Here is a 13,543-nt window from a genome sequence, read left to right on the forward strand (position 1 = left end):
TCGGTCATAAGCGGGCCCTGGCTGTGGTTGCAGCTGCCTCTGCCCTGTCTGTCTGGGCTTCAGCACAAGCGGAGGTCACCGTTTCCAGCCTCAGTCCTTCAGTTCAGGGCATCCCTCAAAGGCATGACAGAACCAGGAACTGCTTCAAGGTTTGTGTGTGTGCGTGTTCTGCAATGCTGTGCTCATTTGTCCCTTGCTCATTAAAGAAAATAAGTTGGTAGGCCTGGATTATTGCCTCAAATCCTCTCCCAAGAAAGAAGGACGGGAGCAGAAAGTTTGTAGTTTGGCAGAACACATGATTGCAAAGAGGATTATGCTTTGTGAAAAGCATTACATTCCTGCGCTGATAAAGGTGGGATTAACTAGATCTGAAATTCTACGCGTCTGTCTGGAGACAAACCTCCTGTAAAGCAGCTCTCGGGCAAGACATGCTGGTGGACGTGCCAGGAGGTTTGAGCCAGGATCCAGTGCCGAGGCGCTCTCTCCTCCAGGCCATCCATCAGCACATGTGGTGATGGCAGTCATGGGGGGACACTGCCGTCACTGCAGCAGAGCCCACACTCAGGAAGCTCCTGGGAGCAGTGCCGAAATGCAAGCCAGGAAAGGGGCAGTCTGATTTGTTTCTCCCCATAGCCTCTGTCCATTGTGTCTCCTTTCCTGCTGGCAGAGGAGCTGCTGTGTGCCCCGCTGTGCCAGCCTCGACCTGCCCTAACAGGTCCTCGCTGCAGGTGTTTTCTCTTCCCTCTCACAATATGTTTGACTGTGTGCTGAGCAGTTCCCCATTTCTATACCTGCCAGGAAAAAGAGAAGAAAGCCGACATTCTGGAAACTCGGATGTTTTGCACCATAGTCAGCGCTGGCAGTGAAATACCTTAAAATGAGAGTTCTTCAGATGCAATGTGGTACCTGAGAGCAGCTGAGTGCCCTTTACTTTATGTTGGCTGCAGGCAGGGAACGAGAGCGGCTGATGCCACCTCCATTGGCCCTGGCACCTGTGTTGTTTGCAGAGTGGTGCCTGTGCTGCAGGTGATGCTGAGCCCACGTGCTCATGCTGTCCAGCTCGGCCAAAAGTTTTTGTAAGGAACAGAGATAGATAAGGCTGGGAAATGGCCAAAGAGGGAAGGGGGTGTGGGATTGGTGACTGCTGACTTCTGATCCCTCATCCCAGCAAGATACATGGTCTCTCTGTGCATGACTTTAGCATGGCTCAGGCCCATAAAAATCAGGAGCCATTGCCCTCCACCTGGAGATTTCTGCTGCCCAAAGACAGGGAGCATTTAAACTCTGAACCAGCTGCAGCAAACTATTGTTTGAGCCCTGCCGTGCCACGCCATAGGTATCTGCAGCTTGCACCAAGCTCCTGCGTGCTTCTGCCCGCTCTGCTCCCTGCTTGGCCTGGCTCCTGCCTACAGTTCAGTGCAGGAGCCTCTGTGCTTGTCCTGGCACCTCACTGTAGCCCAGCTTCCACCAGGGCGTTCCTCTTCCTTGCGGCTTGGTTCTGGTATTTTAGGAGATGTTTGTCCGTTTCCTCTGAACTTCTGAGGAGCTTGTGAGTGCCCTGCCTCAGACTCAAATGGCTCCACATTCCTTTGTGCAATACCCTATGATGTGACAGTGTCCCTCCTGCAGGATTAATGATGAAACATGAGACCAAAATGTGGGAAGGAAAATATAGTTTCACTTCAGTTTTGCAGCATGGCTAACCCTCGTGTGACCAGCTGTCCTACACGCATTTTGGGAAGGCAGTTAAAAAGCAGAAGGAAAACAAGAGCAACAGAGATAAACAGGCTGGAAAGGATGACCAGTGCTTTGTGAGCATCTTATCAAAAAACAACACTAGGAGATAACTTGAGCACTTTTATGGCAAGAAATGCAGGGACTAACATGGCTCTTCAATCCGGAAGTGATGGAAAAGCCAAGATCCAAGTGCTGGAGTATGGTGCCAAGTTGCGGGAGATATGATGGCCCATGGGGTGGGAGGAAGCCAAAGGGCTCCTATGGGCTCTGTGTTCTACAAAACAGGGGCACCCCAGGGTGCAGGTCCAAATAGGCAACAGGCACCTGGGGACAAAGGAAAGGCTTTGATCTTCTGCCCTGTGTATCAGCCGCTTCCTCTGCATCACAGCCACTCGGAGAAGTGGCAGTGCCAGCTCCAGTCTTCCTGGAGCAGATTTGAGCAAGACGTTGGCTGCTCTTCCTGCTCAACTCATGGGCTGCACCGGGGTGCATTCAGCTGTTATAGGTCCTGAAAGGGAGCTGGGACCCAGATTTTTGCAACCTCAGAATCACGCTGCAGCCCCACTCCACGCCAGGGCTGGCAGGCATGGTTCCTGGGAGAGCCTGCCCTCCTTCCTCCCGTCTCCCCCAGTCAGCAGTGCAATATCCAATAGTTTCACAACACCATGAGTTGTGTTTTTGGCATTTGCTGCTGCTTTCCTCAACTGCCCTGACTTAAAGAGGGGTGAAATAATTGGATCTGACCCGCATAGAAAAAGCTGTTGTGCTACCTTGGAAGGGGTCACCCCATCCTGCTTACTCCCAGCAATCCAGGCACACACAGCCATGCTCAGGAGCTCTGGTTCTTCAGCCACAGTCCCAGCATGTGCTGCCGTGCAGCCTGAAGAAGGAGGGGGTCCTGGCAGGCACTGGCATCTGGGAGAGGATCTGCTGCCTCTCCTCCTGTAGCAAAGAGGCTGTGGGGGAGGCAAGGGGTGGGCCATGTGCAGCCAGGAAAATGTGCTTAAGAGAGTGGAAACGTAGCAGGTAACGCTGAGAGCTGGCTGCAGCTCCGTCTTCCCTTCAAAATAACACCCATGTTTGCTTCCTTCCCAAGGAAGCACCTGCATCTGACAATTCTCCGCATTGTCCACATCTGCCAGCCGGACAGGAGCCGGAAAGCTCCAAGTACCTGGGGGAGAGATGTGGAGTGAAGGTAGTGCAGTCCCTTCTTCCTCGGAATGTGCAGACCTGGGGTATCCTGTGGTGTCTCCTCCACAGAGACCTCCAGGGGTTGTTTTGCCTCCCTGCAGTGGGAAGGCTCATCTCCCCATCTCTCCTGTCACACAAGGAGGGAAGTGGACGTGGTGGTGCTCATTACCACTGCTCCGCTTGCCAGGGGCTGGGCACAGAGGAGCAGCAGAGAGGTTCATGCTTGGACACTGTCCTAGTGGGGTTAAAACAGGCTGGCTCTTCTAATGGGGCTTCCTTATTTTCAAAGACTGGGTTTCACTGGAATTTTAACCCCCAGACCTCTGGGGACCCCTCAGTGCTCCTTGCACTACTGACCCTGCCTACAGGGAGCAGGGCTGGCGGTGATCCCTGCTTTATTCTTGCTCAGAGGAAGCAGGGAGATGAAGCGATTAGCAAAGAGCAAGGCTTCAGCGTTGCTTCCTGCCTGACAGTTACATCTTTTGGCAAGATGCTGGCCCTCCCAGGTGCAGCCAAGGGGGACAGCAGCACCACAAGGACAAGCCCTGCGTGTGCGCAGGGCTGATATGGCTCCTGCCAACAGACGAAGTGCCCAGGCAGCCCTGCGGTGGGCAGCTGGGGCTGATGGAGATGGAGCAGGAGCTGTTGTTGACCTGGAGCCTTCCGTGGTGCAGGGTCAGAGCGGCAAAGCTCCCGCTATCTCAGCGGCTGCACCGTGGGACTGTGCTGCTTGTCGCTGCACTGATAGCAACTCTGCCCGGTGAGCCCGCCTGCTTTTATCTGGCGGTCAGGGCGGCTGCCGCTGCGGCAGGGGGGCTGCAGGGCTGGGGGCCGCAGACGGGTGTACAAACAAGCTCAGGATGCGAGCACAATAGCCAAGGACGGGCCTTTGGAAAGCAGGGGGACGCAGCGCGGCCGCCCTGGGACACATCAAAGGTCTGTCTTGCTCTGCACCGACAAAAAAGCCTGTGTGTTTTATGGCTACCTGTGGACCTGGCCCCGGCATCGGGTCGCACAAGGGGAAGAGAGTTTGAGCGGTGGGAAGCGGAAAGGGAAAAGACAGCAGTGGGGAGAGGGATGACATAGGAGCTGGAACACAGTCCTGCGGGTTTCTGCCTCCAGATCATGGGTTGCTCACAAGTTTCCCCTGTCCCGCTTTGTTCTGGTCCTTGCTGATCTGTATCTGCTGCGCAGCACACAGCCCCTCTCTTTCCTCCTTCAGTCCACCTCCAAGCAGGCATTTCAGGTCACTTTTGAAAAGTGCTTTGTGTGCAATTTTTTTAAGCACTTTTCTTGAATCAGCAATTGACACAGCTGGGGCCTGTTGGGTTTTTTCTCTTCCAGGCTTGGTGGTTTGAATCCTAATCAGCCAGGGATGCCATCCACAGTTTGTGGTGTTTTGCTTAGAAGCCCATGTAGCCAGAAGGAAAGTGACTGTTGCCCAAAAGCCTTGGAAAGCTGAGCTCTGAGCAATGCCTGGATGGAGCTGTGGAAGGACATGAAGATACTGTGAGAGGGGTCTGCTTTGTATGCTGGACATGTGCCTGCCCTGCGGGAACCTGCAGTACCTGCTAAACCTCACTAGCACGATCAGTCCTGCAAGAGTCCCTCTCTGCTCACTCCTGTGCTCCCAGAAGAGCCTGGGAAGGGGCTGGAAAGTTTTGCCTCTGATTTGCTCTGCACTGCATGCACATGTGCCTTATCCTATGAATAAAGGACAGCCCGAGCCTGCTCAGTGGGAACCACCCTCTGCGATAAGGGCACATGTTGACTCAGATTAGGCCTGTCCAGTGCTTTGTGTTTTTACAAGGTGCATTTATTGGCAAAAGAGCAGCCCACAGCACAAAGAAAAAGAACAACATAAAGAAGAAGCCAGCACCATGCACAACATTGAAGGCTCTAGTGGGAAAAAGTATCCCCAAGAGGGCTGGACGATGGTTCTGCTCTTGGGAAGCAGCTGTAATCTGCAGGAGCTGGCCCCAGGCATCCTGGAGCAGCAGCCTAAGCCAGTGCTTCCTCTCTGGGTTTTTGATTGCAGGGCTCTCCTGGCTTTTCTGCTTTCGAAGCCATTGTCAGGGTAATTAAATGCTCCCAGGCAGGTGCCAGAGCCATTGGCAACCTGAGGTTTGGCTTTGTCCTGTCCACCTGCTGGAAATGCCTTGTTTTAGGGCGGATTAATGTCTCAGAGCGATAGCTGAAAGCAAAGAGGGGTCTTTAATTGGGGTGGGATTAGCGCAGCATGGCTGAGAAGGGAGGGCAGGAGCTTTCTCTCTACCTACTAATTGCCCCTTTTCTGCACTGGCAGTGGCTATGACACCTGCCCATGGCTCCCTGCATGCCAGCTTTGTGCTACCGGGGCCCAGGCAATGCCATGTGCCTTGTAGGTTTATTTATGGAGCAGAGGGTCAGATGTGGTGCTCAGACCAGGGGACCTCAGTGCAGCTCCGGCACCCAGGAGGGCTGGGGACGCTTTTGGCACTCAGGTGCCTGGCATGGCCCTGGGGGGCTCATGCCTTTCCCTTGGGCTGTTGTGGGGTCCCAGAGGCTGAGCTGAATCCCAGGGGCTGCAGTTTGCAGCCAGCCCCTGCCCCTGGACACGGACAGGCAGCAGGCATGGGTAATTTAAGTGTGAGTCTGGGTATCATTTTCCCTGGGGCATGTGAAGCTGGGCAGTGCCTCAAGGGCAAATCTCCTGGGAGGTGTGTGGCTGGAGAAAGGCCATGACTCTCCCAGCTCTTGGAATCAAGAGATCAGCAGCCCTGTGCCTTAGCCAAGTTGCTGACCTTCCCATCCCTGCTGGTCTGCCCTGTGACAGCCTTCCGCCCCAGGCAGGCACCGTCTCCCCATATGCCCTTCCGAGGGATGGGGTGCCAAAGGCAAATGTCCATGGTGGGCTATGCAGAGGAGCAATCTTGCCTGTCCCCCACCTTGTTTTGGCAGGAGTCCTTTGGGATGCACACACAGCAGGGCCAGGCCGCTGCTTGGTTGGAAAAGCTGACTTTAAAAATGTCTCTGTTTTTGTCCCAATGTGGCCTGAAAGTTGAAGTCTTTCCTGCAGCTAAAAGAACTCTCTGGTCAAGTCAATGGAAACAACCTCTGTTCCTCCCTTCCCCGCTTCCCCAGTGAAGAGCTGGCTGGTATTTATTCTTACCTTCTGACTTTTAGTCATCCTTGGCCTGTACAGGAATGGCCAGCAGGGACTGTTCCCAGCACCAGCCTCTCCTTTAGCTCTGCTTGGCTCAGTCTGTCCACAAGTACTGCCCCGGGGGCTGCTGCACCCGCTGTGCCAGTGCAGGCACCTGCCCTGGCTGCCTCCTCAGCCGGGTGCAGTTGTGGGTTTTGTTGGGTGTGATTACCCCTCTCTAGAGAAAGCCCCTTTCTTTGTCTGTGCACATCCCAGCATCTTTTACGGCTTCCTCCAGATATGAATTCAGAGGTTTTATTTATTACCCTGTGGTGCAAAAGGGGCAAAGGGGCATATGGCTATGTGCACCTCTCTAGAGGAACTAGTACTGCTGCCACCCTTCTTTCCCTCTGCCTCCTCATTGTTGGAGCCTGGGGGTAAAATGCCTTGTCCCTTTACTTTGTGCCCCAGCAGGGACTTGGGGGAAAATGTGAGACCCAGGAGAGAGGCTTGGCCAGGGCTGAGGCTTGCTTTGCTGTCAGCGAGCAAGAGCTGGTGATGCTGGGCCCCCACCACACACTGCCTTGGCTCCTGCAGGGTGCCGTGCTCACAGGCATGGATGGCAGCCAGGTAGACAAAACCACACGCACCCACACATTTATGTCTCAAGTATGGGCGCACACACACACGTACATCCATTTGTATGCCCCTGTCCACATGCACACCCCACACAGGCACTCACATGTCTGCGCACAGCTCTTGGGCATGTCCACCCCTTCCCGCCCCACTGCCCGCTTGCCTACCAAAGCAAGAGGGAGCGGGCAGCGGAACTGGAGCGCTCGGTTCAGCACCAGTGGAGGTGACAGGAGGGGAAAGGAGGTGTTTTTCTTGGTTCCACTGAACTGCACTCGGGATGTTTTCCACCTCCCACCTGCAATGGGAGGCAGCATCACCCAGGGGCAGCCTTGACCTGCTGAAGAAGACCCACCAAGGGCCGAAGGCTTTCCCCTGGCAGCTGGGACCACTCGCTGTGCCTGACCCACGGCCGCTGTGAGTGTCCCTGTGGGATGGCTGGAGGGTGTTGTGGAGCTGGGAGGGCTCAGGGCCATCAGGGAAGGAGCACCCCCCTTCCGTAAACACACTGCGTCTCTGCTGGCTCTCTGGGAAAATATTTGTCCGTCTGAGGCAGGGCTTTTAAAATCCTCAGCACTTTCACCTGCGAGCTTCCTGCAGGAGACAGACAAGTATGAAAATAAAGATCCTAACCAAAGCAAACGCCTGCAGCCCACACTTTACCTCGTCATTCCCAAAAAGCAAACATCAGCAGTGATGTGCAGTATTTTAGGTGGCCGCAGCAGAAAAGGCCCCTCTGTTTCTCAAACAAGGTGCCTTTTCATTCAGAGGTTGGCGGTGGCCCTAAGAAACCAGTGGCGTTTCACCGGGACGCCTGCTGGAAATGCAGATGTTGCCTTACGGCAGCAAAACGCTTCTTTGCATCCGAAGCCTGGGAGCGGGGAGGAAGTGGCGCCCGAGGGTGTTGACTGCGGCATTTCCGCAGGATCCCCCCAGCTGGGTTGGGGGCCGCCGGCCGTTTGTTCGTGCCCTTTGAAGGAGACAAAGCCCCTGCCATGGCTTGGTTGCTTCCGCTCCGGCCAAGCGCAGCACCGTCGGACGTGGGGCTGCTGGGAGGAAAAGCAAACAGAAGGGAGGCCAGAAGGACTGGGCAGAAGGTGGGGATGTTATCAGGTGCCCCATCTGCGAGGCTCTGTTCAAAAGAGAGGAGAATGCTGGAGCCATCAAAGCTGCTCTGATGGCCTCGGTCCAGATGGAGAAGGGTTTGATCCAGATGCTGCCAGGCTTCTTCTCACTCACAGTGGCCTCTCCTTCCTCTCACATCAGGGACAAGCCCCACTATCCTCCTCCTCTACTCTGGAAGACAGACCCTTGGACTGACAGTTATGGGATGCAGGGCATTGCGAAGGGCAGCATCCTGCCCTGGGCATCCCCCCCCGTCACCTTTGGGGCTGTGGGGACCCTTGGGCAGGAGCAGCAGGGCCAGACCCCCGGGAGCACTGGTTTGGAAGCGTGGTTGTGGCTACAGCTTGGGCGATAAGCAAGCTTGTAAGGGTGAGCGGTCCCACTTGAGGGCACACCCATCCCAGCTCGCTGCAGTTCATATAAGATCCCATACAGCATATAGAGTCATATACATATGTATAGATGTGTGTGTATACATTATGTATGGCTTTTCCGTGAATATATACGTGATCAGTCTCAGCAGTTTTGGGAAGAGGCATTTTTCTGACATGAATTGCAGAGTAGGGCTGCCAACAGCCTTGCAAGCAGGTTCCCTGGGAGGTAACCCCTCTAGATGCTCTGGATCAGATGTGTTGATGCCCCTGATTGTGCCAACATCCCACTTCTCTCCCCAGCCTGGCCCTGCAGCACAGGAGCCTGGTCAGGGTGGCAGCACCTGCGGGGACACTCTGCCCTGCCTGGGGAAGGGGGACAGGAGGGTCCCTGGGGGTGTCACCAGGGCTGTGTGCAGGAGCTGGCCCCACAGCTGTGGCTGGGCAGTGTTTCTGAAAGCGGGCCTGATGGGGAGCAGGGGATGGGGGGATTTTGGCCACACACCCTCTGCACCACTTCTGCTTCCCAAGACGGTGATGGAGGGGATGATAAAACATCCAAGATGTGGCTTTTCCGTGAAGTAGCATGCTGCTCTGGTTAGTGAAAATCCCCAGCTCTCCCTCACACGCCCTCATGTGATGCACACCTCTGGTCTCGCCTTGACATCACCGCCACTTGCGTGTCCCATCGCCCATGGCCAGGAAGGGAGCTCGGCTGGTGGCTGCAGTGGGAATGATCCTTACCCCCTTGAGCTGGGAAAAGGGGGATTCTCCCTGCCCAGGACGGGAGGCTGGAGCCAACAGGACTCCCACCCCACCGAGGCTGGCTGTTCTGGTGACACTGCGGCAGGGGCTGCATGCAGCTGTGTGGCTCCAAGGGCAGCGTGTCCCCATCTGAAATGCCAGCTGGGTCTATAAATAACACCTGGCATGGGGCTCTCCTGGCACCAGAGTGAGGAGGCTGAGCCCTCTCTGCTGTTGTACACATGGGGAAACTGAGGCACAGTGAGGTCCTTGACCCGGCCTCGCAGTGAGCCTGAGATGCAGCCCTATGGGTTTTTGCAGGGCTCTGGGAGGTGTTTTCCAGTGGCAGAGGGACTTCTCCCTGCTGGGAAGGGGAGGATTTGAGGGCAGCTATTGCTCTGCCAGGGGGTCCATACTTTGTGCCACCCCAACTGTGCTCTCGGGGGAGCCAGGGCACCTTCCTCTGCCCACAGAAGGGGACCTGCAGGGGCCTGGTGTCTCACACCCCTGCAGTAGCCCCCCTCCCTCCTCACTCGCTGCTCCCTCCTGGCCATATCTCCCAGGGATGGTGGCTCCTGCCCCCCCGGCTGCCTCCTGGAGCAATCGGTGGGGACCACACGGGCCTTATCTATGGACCAGCCATGGGCAGGGCTCCCTGCCACCCCTATCAGTGGGGCAGCTCCTGAGCTGGGGCCGGGGGGAGCCAGCCCATCCCCGCTGTGCTGGGGCCAGGGCTGGGGGCATTGCATGGCCCTATGCTGACCATTGCAGGGGGATGCTTGAGGTGCCTGGGACCCCTCTCTGGCGCTGCCGGATTTGGAAGGTTCCAGCTGGGGCTGTCGCACTGTGTGGCTGTGGTTGGTGGCAGGACGTGTGGAAGTGGATGGTGCAGTAGCCTTGCTTGACCACCAAACTCTCAGCAGCAGTTTCCTCACTGGGGCGATGCTTGCAGGAAGCGGGGAGGGCAGCGCCCTGGGAAAGGCTTTTCTGTCCCTTTCACAAGTCTGGTTAACCTCTGTGTTTTGTTTCTCTTGAGTAGTGCCCACCCTCCTGCTTCTAGCGGCTTGGTGGAGTACTGCTGGGGTGCTAGCCGGGTGGGGATGCTGCCTCTCCCCCAAGCCCTTGGGGTGCGGGGTAGCAGGGTCATATGTGGTCTTGCAGACTGGGGGCATCCCTGCAATGCCAAGCATCCCCCTGCACCTCAGGGTCCCGTTGCTCTCTGGTTGCTGGTCCTGCCTGGCACAGGGACTGAGCAGAGTGAGGGATGTCCTTTGGGAGGGGGAGCGCTCTGTCCCACTGAGCGGGTCTGTCCCTCTGTGTGCTGGGACAGCAGTGACCATGGATCACCAAAAGCTCGGGGTGAAGATATTTATTGTTCAGTTGTTGGATGGACCAGAGCCTGAGCTGGGTGTGAGGTTCTCACTCCTTGGCATCCCTGCTGTCCACTGCAGCCCCAGGATCTGGGTGGGAAAGGAGAACATGGACAGGAACATATTTTGGCTTCTTACTAGGGCTTTGAATGAGGATTTTCCACCCTTGCCATGTCCTGTGCATAAGGAAACTGGTGATGGTCAGCTGGGAGCCCACCGTGCCTGCTGGAGTCGGCCCATCTGGCCATAACCGCAGGGAATTAGAGATGGGTGGAAAACTGTCTAAAACCCACCCAAATATTTGCATTTCCAGCACTTTTCCAAGTTTTGGGGAACACTGACAAAGCAGCAGCGTGGGTGATGCAGGCTCGCTGGGGGGGGGGGGGGGGGTGGGTCCACCTGGGGTTTTTGGGGCAGGATTTCAATGGTCAAACAGTTTTGTTTAAACTAAAAAAGCTAACTGAGCAAACAGGGAGATCACCAGCGCTGCCACTGGCCCCTCTGCCAGCTCCTCAGGACAAAATAGCCGCCCCACTGCCGAGGAGCCTTCAGACCACCCCTGCCCTGGGATGGTGGGTACATGGCTCCCGTCTCAGTACTCCCTTTTCCTTCTCTATTGAAGGGGTTTGGGGCAGGAAAGGGGCTTCTCATGCCTGGAACATCTCAGGGGCCTGGAGCTGAGGCTGAGCTGGTGGGGCTTGCCTGGAGCCTTGTGTAGCTGCCCCCATCTTACCCATGGGAGGGGATGCTCACCTGCTGTTGGCTCCTGCCCATCCTGCCAGCTTTTGGCTGTGGTAGTAGCCTGTACGGAGAAGGGTGACTGGAGAAGAAGGGGGACTCTGGTGATCCCAGGACCACCCACCCCCAGCATGGAGAGGGGCTGGAACAGGGGAAAAGTTGGGGTCTCTCCCGCTGCATTTCCCCTCTCCACACCCATCTTTTGCCAGCTCCTGGGGCGGGTCAGAGCAAGCAACTCGCAGGCATGTCCCATCCTGCTGGTGCAGGGAGGGCTCAGGGCCATGGGCTGCAGGGCAAGAGCCCAACATGTCCCTGAGGGACAGCTCTGGGCTGGTGACACCAGCAGGACGGTGTGACAGGCATGTCCTGGCCCCATGTGGGGTGGGACAGGGTGGGCTTGGGCATGGTGATGGGGCTGGGAGCTTGGTGCAGGTGGAGGTGGGTCAGTGCTGCAGGGCGTCACTGGTGCACCTGGCACCAAGGTGGGATGGAGAGGGGAGTGTGTGCAGTGATGGAGGCTCCTGTGCATGCATGTGCATGCACGGTGGGACCAACTCATGCAGAGCATTGATATATGGGGCTCTTTCTCCCTGCTTGAGGTCCAGCCGTGTCTTGCATCCCCTCCCATGTTGGCAGGATGCTCCATGCCCTGCAGCCATACCTGACACCTCGGTCTGTGCTGTGCTCGAGGGATGAAGGCGACCCAGAGCTCAATCAGACTCAGGTAGACAATGATGAAGAGGGTCATCATGATGCTGGAGCAGTGAGTCAAGGACAACAGACATAGGTATGCTGGGCAAGGGGATTACAGTGTGCCCCCATGCAGTGGGCACCCATGGGTGGTGCTGGCCCCAGGGCTATGTGCAGGCAGGGGAATAGGTTCCTGCACGCGACAGCCTGGGTGGTGCAGCACATGTACGTACATGCTAGGGCATGGCTCTGCCTCCCTAGGGTGAGGATACGTGCAGATCATTGCCGTGGCAATGGACCACAGGGCGATGAGCACCAAGCAGATGAGGCAGAACAGCAGGACCGCCATGATACAGCCCATGGTGACCATCACAAAGAGGCAGATGCAGCCGATACCACAGGAGCTGACATGTTTCTTCAGCTGTAGGCGATGCTGTTGAAACTGGTGCGGCACAGGGGTGTTAGCGGGGGGGCCCATAGGCCCTGTGCACCCTGTGGGGCTGGGAGCACCCAGGGCTGTGGCTGGCTTCTGCACTGTGCTGCACACAGGGGCTGTGTGTGCATGGAGGGGGTGTTGTGCTTGTGCAAGTCAGGGGTTAGTGTGTCTGTGTGTGCAAGGGGTCTACAAGGGGTGTCTTAGTGCACAGGACTGGGTGTGCAGTGTGCAGGATGTATGGACAGGGGTATTGGAGCAACATGGAGAGCTGTGTGTGCCAGGCACATTGTATAGGGCTAAGTGTAGAGTGCAGTGTGTGTAGGGGCTGCGGGGAGTAGGGCTGGGTGTGCAAGGTGTAAGGTATAGGGATGGGTGTAGGGCTGAGCATGCAAGCTACAGGTAGGGTTTATAGCATGAGGTGTGCAAGGTTAGGTATGGGGGCACAGTATATAGGACAGGATGGAGGGTATATGGTGTGTAGGAACAGGCGTACAGGACTTAGTTATGGGGCTGAGAGGTGGGGTGGGTACAACCTGGCATCCATAGCACCTCAGGTATACACAGAGACCCCAGGCTCCCGAGACACTGGACGTGCCTCACCTCCATGGAGCAGTTGCAGTAGGGGTAGCAGAGGATGTGTGGCCAGCAGTAATGGTGGCAGCCATGCAGGCAGTGCTGTCTCGCCGTGCTCCAGAGCCCCTGCTTCAGCCTGTCCTCCCATTGCTGCAGGACACACATGGGGAGACTGTGTCCGCATGGGGCGACCCTCCCACGAGGCAGCCCCTGCTCCCCTGCCACCCCACCGTGCTGGAGGAGCCCTAGGTTGACTACACGGGGCAGGACCAAGCTAGCAAGAGATAGGAGGAAGAGGGTGGAAGAGTGACACGCAGAGCCAGCTGCTGTCCCTGCAAACAGGAGTACAGGGGGGCTGGGGTCAGGCCCTGGGGCTGCCGTGGCAGAGGTGGAGAGTGGGCAGAGTCTTGGGGTGCTCAGCCCCAGGGCCCACTGGAGCCGGGAGGGTGGTGGACGCAGATCCAGGCTGTTTGAGCTGATGCTTGGCTCTAGCATCTTGAGGACACTGGAGTCAAACAGCAGCTCTGCTGCTCCACGTCCCCAGGAGGGTGTGGGGTGACTTACTGGAGGGAGATCAGTGAGTCAGGTAGATGAGGGTGCTGAATCTAAGCAGGGTGAGAAACTCCATGGTGGGCTGGGCAGCTGCGGGGCCCTGGCCTCACAGGATGGACGGCAGCCCCAGCGAAACAAATCACCCCATTCCATTCCCATGGCAACCACAGGATCCTCCTCCTCCCCCAACCCCACTCCCATGGCAACTGCAGCATCCCATACCGGGGTGCAGGGGACCCATCTGGGGCACAGCTGCCAC

Source organism: Strigops habroptila, chromosome 8 (genome assembly GCF_004027225.2).
Source record: "Strigops habroptila isolate Jane chromosome 8, bStrHab1.2.pri, whole genome shotgun sequence".
Taxonomy (NCBI): domain Eukaryota; kingdom Metazoa; phylum Chordata; class Aves; order Psittaciformes; family Psittacidae; genus Strigops; species Strigops habroptila.